The 14,865-nt window shown below is 42.1% G+C and overlaps 1 protein-coding gene across 1 annotated transcript in view; it reads right to left on the bottom strand.

Annotated features, from left to right (window-relative positions):
* The window catches only part of LOC124555680, a 332,311-nt gene extending 322,799 nt beyond the window's left edge, over positions 1-9,512 (bottom strand). Inside the window, exon 1 of the mRNA XM_047129679.1 lies at positions 9,475-9,512. The gene's annotated coding sequence lies outside the window, so the exon portion shown is untranslated. The remainder of the gene's footprint in view (positions 1-9,474) is intronic.
* Between the last annotated feature and the right edge of the window lie 5,353 nt (positions 9,513-14,865).

The following is a 14,865-nucleotide window of genomic DNA, read 5'->3' as shown; positions in this document are numbered from 1 at the left end:
GTATTAGTTAAGGCCTGAAGATGGTGTACTGAAGCATCGAAACTGGTAGCCATATAAGAAATAACATCAAAACGACGGCTGTAGGTGTTCCATTTTATTACATAAGTGAACGGCCGAAGTTCCTCCAACCTTCACTCAGAAGGATGGACACACAAAAAGGTTCCTGCTCGCGTCCCTTTCCTAATTCATTACATATGGAAACATTTCTATACGTCTTTCTTGCATTCACTACGCCAGATTTGCACATGGTGCCCAAAACTGGAACTATTTTTTCAATCGTAAATCATTAACGCATTAGCATATCTGCCAAATTTCGCTGCCATACGATAATTACGGTCCACACCGGATGTCTGTATCTGCGGTTTAATTATAACCACCCGGTATATTACAGTACGTTTTACAGGGCGTTCCTACACTCCTTTTACACACTTCTTTGATGTGTATTACTACATTTGCAACCAATTACCTAATTATGATGATACTATCCAATACAAAGATACCCATGTATCGCATTCCCCACAAGGCGTCTCTTCTGCCACCGATGATCCACAGCTCATTCAATTACTACAACAGTTGTTACCATGGGCGTGTTTACCACGTTACCAGAGTAACATAAATTACTCTTCATCTCTCAGTCAGTGCAAACTGGAAAGTTAACACACTATCTTATTACATTTATCCATGTGGTAAGGAAACCGTACGTTTTCAGACATGCGTTTCTATTAAAATCATTAGACACGTAGCGTCCAGTACTCGTTCGTAGAAGTCAGTAAGGTGAATGCAAAACGCCCTGTGTACGTCACGAGCTCTTTTTATTTACAATAAACACAAGATGAACTTTTTTTAATACGACCTTCAAATCAAACGACATTACATCACACTTTCCGTGCTCTTTGCAGTAGTCTCCGTATTTCAGACACAGATCAGTGGATAGAGTTCTCTATTAAAGATCCGTCAATCCGCTGTGCGTTCAGCTAGATCACTGGTAATCAACCTTTTCCCTATCGCCCGCTACTGGACGTTCCAGCTCTCACAGTGGGTTTTAAAAAATTATCATTAGGTTTTCATGTAATAGGTGACCCATATGAATTTAGCTTAACGTATCTAACAGCTGATTCCTCTTATGAAACATTCCTTCCTCATCATTTGGTGAATTTCTTACAGCTGCTGCTGTCTCTTGTACACACATCAAAAAAAGTTTTGCATCACCCCGGTTCCCAGAACACATGAAGATAGACGTTGACTGTGGATATTGTATCACAGACACAGTCGCTCTAACTGTTCAGCGATGTTGTTCGGACATGGGGGAGATAGGCAACACGTTCTCTTCACTGAAGAGTGTCGCATACGCCTTCAACCAGACAATCGTCGGAGACGTGTTTGGAGGCAACCTGGTCAGGCTGAATGCCTTAGACACACTGGTCAGCGACTGCACCAAGGTGGAGATTCCCTGATGTTTTGGGGTGGCATCATGTGGGGCCGACGTACGCCGCTGGTGGTCATGGAAGGCGCCGTAACGGTTTTACGACACGTGAATGCCATCCTCCGACCGATAGTGCAACCAAATCGGCAGCATATTGGTGAGGCATTAGTCTTCATGGACGACAATTCGCGCCTCCATCGTGAACATCTTATGAATGACTTCCTTCAGGATAACGACATCGCTCGACTAGAGTTGCTAGCATGTTCTCCAGACAGGAACCCTATAGAACATGCCTGGGATAGATTGAAATGGGCTGTTTATGGACGACATGACCCACCAACCACTCTGAGGGCTCTACGCTGAATCGCCGTCGAGGAGTGGGACAATTTGGAACAACAGTGCGTTGATGAACTTGTGGATAGTACGCCACGACGAATACAGTCATGCATCAATGCAAGAGGGCGTGATACTGGATATTAGAGGTACTGGTGTATACAGCAATCTGGACCACCACCTCTGAAGGTCTCGCTGTATAGTTCTACAACATGCATGTGTGGTTTTCATGAGCAATAAAACGGAGGAAATGATGTTTATGTTGATCTCTATTCCAATTTTCTGTACAGGTTCCGGAACTCTCGGAACTGAGATGATGGAAAACTTTTTTTGGTGCATGTATCTCAGTAGGCATTCTTGTCGGTCTTACCAATCCCTCGTTTGTAGTCCTCGGGTGTCCAAGGCTTGTTGAAATTCGGTACTTGTATTCCACCTAGGCAGTATCTTCTTTTCTTTTGTGAGGGTGTCTACTACATTGTTCTCTTGACCTACCTGTCGAAATGCATCCTATTAACGTATTAAAACCACTTGAGCCGATTTGTTTCAATTATTTCTATAACGCGATACCAATTACAATTTCCATTCCCTCTATCATTTCTTGATTTATTATCCAGTCTCTTGTTGTTACTGCACGACATGGTCTACAAATAACCTTCCTCATTGCTTTTATTTTCTTTTTCTTCTTGTTTGTAATTTCGCATATTTCTGCCCCACATGAACCTGTACTTTCAACTATTGATTACAATATGCGTCCTTTGGTACTGTTAATTATATATGCACCACACAGCACATTAATATTTACTTTATCTCTGCCACATATGGTCCAACTCTGTTCGCAATTTTTGCTTCGCTGTCTGCGTAACTCGTGTGTATTTGAATAATTTGTTGCTTTTTATATTTCTTGGCTTATTCGAAAGCCATCTACGACTTATTCTGTCTTGCTTGCCTTCATTTTAATTTATTTCACCTAGAATACGATCCGTAAAAGTTTGGTCTGTAATTATGCCTGGCCCACTAATAATAGTAGAGGTAAAAGAGTTCATATCTCAGAATAAAAATAAATCTTACTGAAAAATGCGGTAGTATGATAGTGGAAGATTATGCGGCATGAGCTAACGTCAGATGACACAAATATACGTTCTGTAACTACTAATTCAACAGAATTTCTTACTTTCTGGAAACTTCTGTTTACTTTGTTTCCCTTGGTATTATCACTTCTTTTTTATTTCAAAATTTACAAATGTCTGCCATGTTTTGACTGCCAAATTTTCAAGTGATTGTTAAAGTAGTTGAGTACTTGATACTAATACCTTTTCTAAGAAAGAATATTTCAATCATATTTCCTATAAGTAGTCCGCCCCCGGTAGCTGCGTGGTAGCCGGCACGGTATCTCAGCGTGTTCGGTCTGAGGGTTAGCTGCCCTCTGTAATAAAAAAAAATGAGTTAATCGATCAACAACGAACTTAAACGGATGTTTTACGACGTCCGTCCCGAGCAGATGCAACGAACGAAAGCACGAAAGCGAACAAAATGAGATTAAAAAAAAAAAAAAAAAAAGTGGTCAGCACGACAGACTGTCAATCCTAAGGGCCCGGGTTCGATTCCCGGCTGGGTCGGAGGTTTTCTCCGCTCAGGGACCGGGTGTTGTGTTGTCCTAATCATCATCATTTCATCCCCATCGACGCGAAAGTCGCCGAAGTGGCGTCAAACCGAAAGACTTGCACCAGGCGAGAGGTCTACCCGACGGTTATTATTATTATTATTACTATAAGTAGAGGCAGTTATGCAACGTGATAAGTTGCATTCTGCTGAAAAATGTGAAATTTCCTCAAGAAAGTGAAGCGAAGTTTGTATTACATTGCGTTTCTGAAAAGAATCGTGTTTGTAGTTACTGCATTTGTAGTTCTACATATATTAAAAAACTTCATGAAGGAATGGAACATTAACGTTAAGGAGGGTTTGGTGGCTAGAATGACAAAATATTCACCGCCCCTAAACGTATGTCTCAACTTCCGTAGATAGCATTTGTCGGAATGAACCACTTTTTTATTTTAATATACTGTCGTTTAGTGTCGATTCAAGTACATTCTAAACCTGTGCATTCATAACGGCACAGACAAAAACTGAAATGGAAACATAAATTAATAAAAAAATTCTTAAATTTGAAGAGTGGCAGCAGCTAGCAGCTAGAAAACGCACATCGCGTATTTTGGCTATATGTGTAAGGGATAGTACAGAACAGTTCTTCTCCACAAACATTAATACCCGGTTATTTTTTAGAAAAGTGTAGAGCATAAACGCCATGCCGAACAAACTGAAGGTTAAACCATTATTCGACATTGTCTCCTCAAAGCACGTTTAGTTAAAACATTCGGATCTCTTTCAGAGCTTTCAGTTTGATTGTAAGGAAGTGGGTATGAAAATTAAAATTTCTGATTTCTAGTAGCTACCGAGGTCTTCAGAGATGAATCAGTTGCTCAGTTAGAGCAATTTGTAAAGAGATTCTACCGTACTCTTGTACTGGGAACGCTATCGGTATCCACCTGAAGTGAAACCATTGCAGCCATTCATGTGGACAACCGGAACCCCGCTCCTCCATAAGGCTTCACTCAACAGTAGAACTGCAATGTGGCGTAAGTGTTTGAGACACTGGAGTTCGATGGCCTCAAGACAGGTAAATCAGCTAATCGGACTATTCAGCGCATGTGCTTACAGTACTGGCACTTCTGAAAGCGATTACCTTGCATTCCGGTTACATAAGTTGTTGTCAAGAAGAGATACAGACTCAGTGGGATCATTCTGTAGTTCTTGTCAATCTTAAAATGTGGCTGCAGAGTCTGTGAAATGCATGACTGATTCGAAGAAGGAAAGACATTTCTGACAAACTACCTGTAAAGCATACGTGTCGAGTTAAGTCTAAGGAATATGCGTACCCGTAACAATGTCCTTTCTGATACGGCCAGCTATTACGCAGGGCACAGTTATGTTGATGATTACGAAACTTGGAAACGCCCGCTAATATAATGAACACGTGTACCAGTATTTTCTACTGAAAACTGAAACGTATTTATCCTAGATTTACTCATGTTTTCGGAGTTATTAACCCTTATTTTGCTGTTTCCAATCCCAAAGTACGACAGAACATCTGACATGTAAAAACTCTCTCATCTCAGGAGGACCTGAGGAAATTAAGACATATTGGGTAACACGAATCTTTTGGTGGGAACTTGATGAGCCATCCCAGAGAAAACTGCATGTCTTATCTTCCCTAGCATTATTTCTGCGCTCACCTAAAACTCCTTCAAGTAATGTGTGGTGCATAACAAATTTGTTATCCTAGCGCATATCAAGCGACAAGGCTCGAGACACACAACTGCGCTGGAAGCTGTGAAATGTTTATGCTAAAAGATAAGTTGTATATTATGGGACCATGTTTTCTGTAAAGGTCTCGCACTTTTACTTTTAGATAAGACAGTAACTACACATGGCGTACCAACTCCTACTGTTATTTTTAGGCTATCAGACTTCTAATCTTCTGAAGAGAATATTATTCGTTTATATGCACGGAAAGGTAGGTATATTTTTTTCTGTTTCAAGTTATCAGCAGATCACACTACATTTTTATAAAGGGATAACACGTTTCATCGTTATAGAAGCATGAAGGTGCGTTACTGATAGATTAATCAGTCTGTTTGCAGAGAGGAGCAAGAGTTTTCACTTTGGTTCGAACTAAATGGTTCAAATGGCTCTGAGAACTATGGGACTTAACATCTGAGGTCATCAGTCCCCTAGAACTTAGAACTACTTAAACCTAACTAACTTAAGGACATCACACACATCCATGCCTGAGGCAGGATTCGAACCTGCGACCGTAACGGTCGCACGGTTCCAGACTGTAGCGCCTAGAACCGCTCGGCCAGCCCGGCCGGCGGTTCGAACTACTCATTACGCTTTTTAAGTGAACAAACATCTTAAACTCAAGTTCTGAGCTATATCGTCTTTTCCTATGTTCAAATATTAGCATACAAAAGAAGCCTTTAGTAACAGCTTCTGTACCATTTTCAGGTCAAATACATTAATTTTCGTGTAAGTTAGCAACACATTTTGTCTGCTCTGTCGAACGCAACAAAATTGGCTTCATAATAGTATTAATGTCAATAGTATTAGTATTAGTAATTGTATTTCCAAGTTGTCAGATAATATTAACGTTTTGAGGGAGGTGCCGACGTCAGCCGCAATTGGGGATTGAAGTTATTGAACGGCGAAAGTAGAAAATTTGCCCCGCACTGGGACGCGAACCCAGATTTCCCGCTTAAGGCGACAGGACTTAACTGTTCGTCTCTCCGGGCACGCTTTCCGGCCTACTCAAATCCTCAGCTTATCGCACACTTCTACGTAGTATCAATGCCCATTTTATCTCATTAGCGGGTTCGAGTCCCTGCCCAGCAGAAACTTTCAACTTTCGCCATTGTATAATTTCATTGCCTAATTATTCGTACGGCTGACGTCGATACCTCCTCCGAAATACTGATACTGATATAGTTATCAAAAAAACACTGGTGTCTGCTCTGTCGAACATGTCCAACAGAACAGGCACGACAGATACGTAAATAATATTAAGTCTATTGGTAATTTTTCCATTAAAAATCGTACAAAAAGCTTCAGAAAAAGCTACAGTAACTTACAAATCCTTTTCTTCGGTATTAGATGCCCCCAGCAGTGAACCCGCGATCTGTGTGCTTTATTTAAATTCGGTTGCAAAACTTTGTCCGAGGCTAGTAGACGAGCACTTTTCAACATAATATACTTTTAATTTGGCACAATATTCTGTGGCTGAAATTGGCCAATGAAGCGATCCTAGGTTTCGTCTTTCATTGTCCATAAATAACCCTTAGCGCTATAATTTTGTAATTTCTCTTAGTACAAACATACCTAACACTTCCAATTTCTTCTTGGATAAGAAGAGAGACCTTCATTTAGCGATATTCTGGCCGTAGGACTGTTGAACTATTTCCACAATAGTGGAAATACTTACCGGCGGAACGGTTCTCTGGAAGCTTCTGAAGAGATTCCTGCGGAGGCAGTAATTCCGTCTAAGTTCTCAGTCATGCAGACAGTTATTCTACAGGCTGAGAGCACAATTGTTCTGCGGCTATCAACAAAACGGGGCCAGTCTTTGCGAAGCTCGCACCAGTGCGTGTCATCACCTAACCAACCCCGCTTCATTTCATGTTATATTCCAAGGCTTCTCACCTGAATGTTAAATAATTATTTATCTAGTTTCTCTTATACAAATCAGTCGTGGGAGTTAATTTCGAGGAAAATTAGGCAACTATTCTAATGAGATTGTTTAAAATTTTCTTATCACGCAGATGGACTCTCACACACATTTTTCAGAGCATAAACTGGATGCAAGTGTAGTTGCACGAAACGATCTCTGCAACAGAATCTTTTCTGTTTCATGAATGTTTAACTGTATTTTGAGTCGGTAACATAGTTCGTGTAATTTAACGCCTTAGATATTAAGAGAAAATTTTCGTCATAGTGCGTATGGCAACGAGATGCGTCGAGTAATGTTAACATGTTCGAGAAGCATACTAGTGTTCAATTTTCGTATAGTTTCTTTAACTTTCAGTATTACTGAATTTTAATATGATTCCAGAACATGTATCAGAAATTGCTTTTAAAAGAAAACGTAAAACAATAGCATTTACCAAGAAGGTGATACAAAATTCAAAGTCGTACTTTTTTTTTCATCTTTTGACCAATTTATGCCACAACTGGGGAATAAAATGATGAATATCCGTAGTTACCCAAGATTAGTCTCAGATACCAATATGAAATCAGTTTTAATAGTTCCGCTGCAGATTGAAGTGTTGATTTCATTTTATTGCAGGAGCAGGTGAAAACCATACATTTTTACTCTTACGAAAATAAGTGAATGAGTATGCTTTGTAAAATCAAGCCTCCTTCTTACGAGGGTTAGAACTTTAATAGTGGCAACTGCTTATTTACAGCTCTTACAAAATAGATACGCGTTTCAATGTTTTACTGGCCTTCAGAGTAGTCACCAGCATAGTGTATAACCCGTTGCCAGCGATGTGGAAGTCGTAAGATACTCTTAGCAGTGCCAGTTGTGTTGACAGTTCGAGCGGCATGGTCTATTGCCCGACGAATTTGTAGCAGTTCTGAAGAGAATGCCGTGAAGTGTTTCCTTCAGTTTAGAAAAGGAGTTGAACTCACGAGGGCTAAAGTCAGGGGAGTGAAGTAGGTGGTATAGCACTTAGCAGCCCCATCAGTCAAACAAATCAGTAACAGCTTGCACTGTACGTGCTTGAGCATTGTCCTGCAAAATGATGGCCAGGTCCTGCAGAAACTGTCATCACTTCTGTCTCTAAGCTGGTAGTAGGTTGTGTTCCAAAAATGAACAGCATATAGAGAGAGGTGATGACACTTTCTGCAGGACCCGACAATCATTTTGCAGGACAATGCTCAAGCACGTACAGTGCAAGCTGTTACTGATTTGTTTGACTGATGGGGCTGCTAAGTGCTATACCACGTACTTCACTCTCCTGACTTAAGCCCTAGTGAGTTCAACTCGTTTTCTAAATTGAAGGAAATACTTCACGACATTCGCTTCAGAACTGCTACAAATTCGTCGGGCAATAGACCACGCCGCTCGAACTGTCTACACAACTGGCATTGCTAAGAGTATCCTACGACTTCTACATCGCTGGAAACGGGTTTTATACAAGTCTGGCGACTACTTTGGAAGTCAGTAAAACTTTGAAACACGTATCTATTTTGTACGAGCTGTAAATAATTAGTTGCCACTATTAAAGTTCCAACCCTCGTATATTACTGAGTTTATTTTCAGTTTCTTAGATCATGAGCTTAATTTCAAATAAAGTGACGTAGTTGTTAAACGTTGCTATAAAGGTACTCGTATCATGTTTCATTTCAGTGTTTTCAGGCTGACACACACTTTAATGTTAAAAATGAGTTTGAGGCTGGTAGTACGGGTGATGTTCAAGAATCATCAACCAATAAATAAAAAACAGTCTTGCAGATCAGTTAGACAGAAGCAGCAGCTGCCAGTACGTCTGTCCTGCTGCGAGAGAACGCACTGTACTAACTGCTTTGGCTGAGTCTGAGTACAGACATTGCGCCTGTTTTAAACTTATTCGCACTTTTTTGCTTCGAGGTACGCCGTATATGGTGGAGTGACCAGAGAACGAGACACTTAACAGCGTTGCTGCGTGCTGTAATTAGCGTGTTAACAGCCAAAGAAGCGCCAAGGCTGCCGTATACTTGCGTACGGATCAGCCATTGTACGTGGTTGAGCGTAATACGCAATATTAAGGGTCTGAACGTTCGTTCATTCCAGGATTTAAAAGCAGTTGTTTCACCAAATGTCATCTTGTGATAAATTAACCGATAAATAGAGTGACTTACACTCTGATTATGTCTGCAGTTCATTCAGCATTAAGCTTTTAAATTAATGGTGCGAAATTACGTTTTCGACAAGATAGGAACTCCGCATTGTTGGAGCCTGCTCGCAAGTGGCGCCAAGGATATCAGTTGCTACACAGGCTCTTTGTGTTGGCGGAGTGCCGTGATTGTACTTTTCTGTGACTTAGTTTTTGAGTATTTGAGGGGTGCGCAGCGTTGGCAGCGCCGGCTATAGGCAGCGGGCAGCGGGCAGCTGGCGTACTCACCGCGGGTGTGGCGGAGCTGCGAGGACTGCGCCTCTCGCCGCGGCGGCGTCCCTTTTATGCCAGCGCCGGGGCGCGCCTGCGCCGCTACACCGACGCCGCCCCCACACTGACACACCGACACAGACACGTCCCTCTCCACGTGTCGCTGCTGCCTCGCGAACAAACACTTGTTGACAGGAAAATTTAGTTATTTCCCGGAACGAGCTGAAAGGGATCCGCGCCTCTTGGTCTTTTTTTTTCATTTGTTTGGACATTAGGCCACATCAGTTCGGATTTGCACCCGTAAAATCGATAGATGACGCGGTTAACACAATGAAGTGACGAAAGTCATGGAACAGCGATATTCACGTATAGGGATGGAGTTAGTAGCGCGTCCACGAGGTAAAGGGCATTGCATTGGGGAGCTGTCATCTGCACTCAGGTGATTCACGTGAAAAGATTTCCTACGTGATTATGGCCGCACGACGGAAATTAACAAACTTTGAACGCAGAATGGTAGCTGGAGCCCGCCGCACGGGACAGTCCATTTCGGAAATCGTTGGGGAATGCAGTATTTCGAAATCCACAGTGTCAGGAACGTGTGATCAAAAGTATCCGGACATCCCCAAAACATACGTTTTTCATATTAGGTCCATTGTGCTGCCACCTACTGCCAGGTACTCCATATCAGCGACGTCAGTAGTCATTAGACATCGTGAGAGAGCAGAATGGAGCGCCCCGCGAATCTCCCGGATTTCGAACGCGACCAGATGATTGGCTGTCTCTTGTGTCATATGTCTGCCGGCCGCGGTGGTCGTGCGGCTCTAGGCGCTCCAGTCCGGAGCCGCGCTGCTGTTACGGTCGCAGATTCGAATCCTGCCTCGGGCATGGATGTGTGTCATGTCCTTAGGTTCGTTAGGTTTAATTAGTTCTAAGTTCTAGGGGACTCATGACCACAGCAGTTGAGTCGCATAGTGCTCAGAGCCATTTGAACCATTTTTGAGCCATACGTCTGCACGCGAGATTTTCACACTCCTAAACATCCCTAGGTCCATGTTTCCGATGTCATAGTGAAGTGGAAATGTGAAGGGACACGTATAGCACAAAAGCGTACAGGCCGACCTCGTCTGTTGACTGACAGAGACCGTCGACAGTTGAAGAGGGTCGTAATGTGTAATAGGCAGACATCTACCCAGACCATCACACAGGAATTCCAAACTGCATCAGGAGCCACTGCAAGTACTATGACAGTTAGGCGGGAGGTGAGAAAACTTGGATTTCATAAGCCACACGTTACACCAGTAAATGCCAAACGACAACTCGCTTGGTGTAAGGAGCGTAAACATTGGACGATAGAACAGTGGAAAAACGTTGTGTAGAGTGACGAATCACGGTACACAATGTGGCGATCCGATGGAATGGTGTGGGTATTGTGAATGCACACTGAACGTCATCTGCCAGCGTGAATACCGAGAACAGTAAAATGCGGAGGCGGTGGTGTTATGGTGTGGTCGTGGTTTTCATGGAGAGGCCTTGCATCCCTTCTTGTTTTGCGTGGCACTATCACAGCACAGGCCTACATTGATGTTTTATGCACCTTCTTGTTTCCCACTGTTGAAGAGCAATTCGGGGATGGCGATTGCGTATTTTAACACGATCGAGCACCCGTTCATAATGCACGGGCTTTGGCGGAGTGATTAGACGACAATAACATCCCTGTAATGGATTGGTCTGAACAGAGTCCTGACCTGAATCCCATAGAACACCTTTGGGATATCTGGGACGCCGATTTCGTGCCAGGCCTCGCCGACCGATATCGATACCTCTCCTCAGTGCAGGTCTGCGTGAAGAATGGGCTGCTATTCCCCAGGAAACCTTCCAGCACATGACTGAACGTATGCCTGCGAGAGTGGAAGCTGTCATCGAAGGTCAGGGTGGGCCAACACCATATTGGGTTCCAGCATTACCGATGGAGGGTGCCACGAACTTGGTCATTTTCAGCCAGATGTCCCGATCCTTTTGATCACATAGTGTATGAGACAGGTTAAATATCCTGAAGCTTCAAGAAGTATATATATAATTCCAGTTCCAAAGAAGTCAGGCGGTGACAGGTGTGAATATTACTGACTGTCAGTTGAATAAGTTACGGTTGCAAAATACTGACACGAATTATTTATAGAAGAAAGGTAAAACTGGTACACCTGTGAATGTACCTGCAGAACTATATAATGTATGACATATAGTTCAGAAGATATGATGTCATAAACATTGAGCTTCGTGAAAACCATAACTGCAGGGCGAAATTCGCTAGAGCTACAGGTGAGAGACAGCTACAAATACGTGTGACATACGTTACGTGTATGTGAAATGTGCAGACACGGGCGAAGTTGCGGGTAAAACGCTCCTCCTGAATCTCTAGATCGATTTCAATCAAACTTGGTACACATATTATCTACTATCCGGGATAAAATACTGTGGTGATAAGACCCGCCAACCTTTTATTGGGGTAAGGATGACAACGTGGAGAGAGAAGATGGCGTATGAGATGGACTGAGATAGACGGGAGGAAGACACTGACAATCATATGGGAGAGAAAGAGATGGATGTAGAGGGGGAAGGAGGAGACTGACAGAGGAAGTGGACTAATGAAAGATTGCAATAAATACGTACCTGGCAAACGCCGGACACTTAGCCAGTATATATATATATATATATATATATATATATATATATATATATATATAAAACACTGAGAATTTCAGATTGTCCACACTGCGATCTCCATTAGGAACATCAAAGACGTCCTCAACGTTAAAACCAGGAGAGTATTCTTCGAGGCAGATCATCGCTTACTCCAAGTTAAATTTCAAGCCAACTAAAAACGGACAAAAGTAACCCAGATTTTCCGTACTGATCCAGAATACTTAGAACACAACAAGTAGAAAATCATTGAAAAAATCCGTAGGGTGGATACCAAAAAACTAGTGTGAACTCGCCGTGACACTGAAGCATTAAAATCGGGCCAGCCCCGAGACAGAGGAAACATTGGGGTGGAACGTCACATTCGATCAAGCTGTTGAATATAGTATTAGAACACGGAATAATCTGAATAGAAATAAAACAACAGAAAAGTGGCAGTCATTTGTAGAGGTACGGAAAAACGTGTCTGGAATTGTTCGACGAGGAAAACGCAAGTACGACAATAAAACACTGAACGGAAAAGAACCGGACTTTACCAAGAACATTATCCGCAATTTTTACAAGACCTTCAGGGAAAATTTAGCTGGTTACCAACCTCTTGTCCTGTGCTTCAGAGACCCTGGAAACTAATATAAAAAATAACTGCGAAACTGTAACCAAATATATCAGTAGACTCCTCAGTTGCGAGGCGCGATCTGAGTAACTCCGATCTGCAAACTCCGAATTTTTCTGTTGGCACTACACATGCTGGCAGATGACATTCGCCGCATTCGCAATATCCACACCCTGCCATCGGATCACCACATTCTGTGCCGTGATTCGTCACTCCACACAACGTTTTTCCACTGTTCAATCGTCCGATGTTTACCCTCCTTACACCAAGCAAGTCGTCGTTTGGCATTTACCGGCGGCATGTGTGGCTTATGACCAACCGCTCATCCGTATGGGGGACTATTCCACCTCCGGTATATTCTACCCAAGCGAATGCCATCATCATTTAACCATACGATAGAGCTATGTGCCCTTGGGAAAAATTACAGCTGTAGTTTCCCCTTGGATTCAGCCGTTCACAGTACCAACACAGCAAGACCGATTTAATTGTTGTTACAAGGCGAGATCATTCAATCATCCAGACAGCTGCCCCTGGAACTACTGAAAAGGCTGCTGCTCCTCTTCAGAGACCACACGTTTGTCTGACTTCTCAACAAATACTCGTCTGGTCTGATTGCTCCTACGGCAGGGCTATCTGTATGGCTGAGGCACGCAAGCCACTTCACAAATGGCAAGGTCCATGGTTCATGAGGAGGTGGGGGGGGGGGGGGGGGGGAGGGGTGCATTTCCAGAGAAATCCTGCAAATGATCTTTAGGACACGGACTTAAATATTTAATTAATTATTTTTGTACATTATTAGATCCTACTCTTTACTTCAGAGAAGTAAATGCATCAAAGATTTATGTCTACATTACACATATATGATTACTTTGCAATTCACGCCTAAGTGCTTGACAGAGGGTTCATAGAACCACTTTCAAACTATTTCTCGATCATCCCACTTGTAACGACCCTATCACCATCTTTCCTATTCGTAATATATAGTTCTACGATCATCTTAAGTTACGAATTTTTTGTCGTATCTATAAAACAGCCTGATATTGCCACCACTTCCACTAGAAGTTCTTACAGAATATGAATACTTTTCGATTAAGGGGGGTAGGACGTCAAAGGGGCCGACTTGGAGCAGGAGAGGCACCATAGGACATTTTAATTTCCACAGTCTAAACTTTTACAAATAAATTCATAAAACTTTAACAGCATGACCAGGAAGGATTCAGGATTCATACTCTTAGCAGTGGAAGCTCAAAAACGTAACAAAACACTTTTTTTTTTACATGTGAAATTTCATCACTTTTTCACTTACTACTGGCTGTATTTGTTGCTATAGGTATACTTTTCTTCCTAAGTAAGAGAGATTCTTCGATGACTTTTGCACAGCATACAAACCATAGTTACAGGTGTATGAAACTCTAGAAGTTATTTAATTTATGAAAAAATGAATGAACTGTTACATTTTAAACTTCATGTTTACAAAAAACTCAAGTTTTATAGTTAATTATCTCAATTTTTCCACAGTTTTTAATAGATTTGGAAAATTCTAGAGTTTCATATACCTGTAACTACTGTTGGTATGATATGAAAAATTCATCGAGGAATCTCTCTTACTTAGGAAGAAAAGTGTACCTATAGCAACAAATGCAGCCAGTAATAAGTGAAAAAATGATGAAATTTCGCATGTAAAAAAAGGTATTTTGCTACGTTTTTGAACTTCCACTGCGATGAGTGTGAGTCCTCAGTCCTTCCTGGTATTGGTGACAAAGTTTTATGAATTTATTTGTAAAAGTATAGACAGTAGAAAATAAAATGTCCTGTGGTGACTCTCCTGCTCCAAGTCGGCCCGTTTGACGTCTTACCCCCCTTAAAGAATGCCACTCACCAAAAAGCAGAAGCGTGGAATCGTAGACAGGCACACACAGAAGAAAGAAAACTTGATAGCTTTCAGAGTTATCCTTCGACAAGCTGGAGTAAAATACACACACACACGCACACACATTGGACTAACGGTGCCAGTGCTATTTTTCAGTTGGTGGACAGTTGTAGTGGAGGTACTGTTGGATAGTGCGGTTAGTGGGAGAGGGGTGCGGGAGGCAGGGAGA

Source organism: Schistocerca americana, chromosome X, assembly GCF_021461395.2.
Source record: "Schistocerca americana isolate TAMUIC-IGC-003095 chromosome X, iqSchAmer2.1, whole genome shotgun sequence".
NCBI lineage: Eukaryota > Metazoa > Arthropoda > Insecta > Orthoptera > Acrididae > Schistocerca > Schistocerca americana.
This window is presented reverse-complemented; position numbering and strand designations above follow the sequence as displayed.